Source organism: Plasmopara halstedii, assembly GCF_900000015.1.
Source record: "Plasmopara halstedii genome assembly, contig: Scaffold_287, whole genome shotgun sequence".
In the NCBI taxonomy this organism is placed as follows: Eukaryota; Oomycota; class Peronosporomycetes; order Peronosporales; family Peronosporaceae; genus Plasmopara; species Plasmopara halstedii.
The window spans coordinates 174,483-174,735 of NW_020187208.1; positions in this window are offsets into that span (position 1 = coordinate 174,483).

A 253-nucleotide genomic window follows, 5' to 3' on the forward strand; every position below is an offset into this window, starting at 1 on the left:
GTACTAAAACCTTGACCAAGGCAAACGAACACTTTTGTTCAAGATTGAAAGTGTAACGGGGCTAAACATACCCTGGTAGCAGGGGTATCACACCACATGGGCAATGTATGACCACACCCAAACGAGAATACGGTACGGGTATGGATAGCCAGAAGTTATACCTGTAATTAAATTCTACTATACAACTTGAGAAAAAATATGCATTAAAAATTTAGGCGGCGTTGCCGCAGATAAAAATAAATAAAGTCAGTTT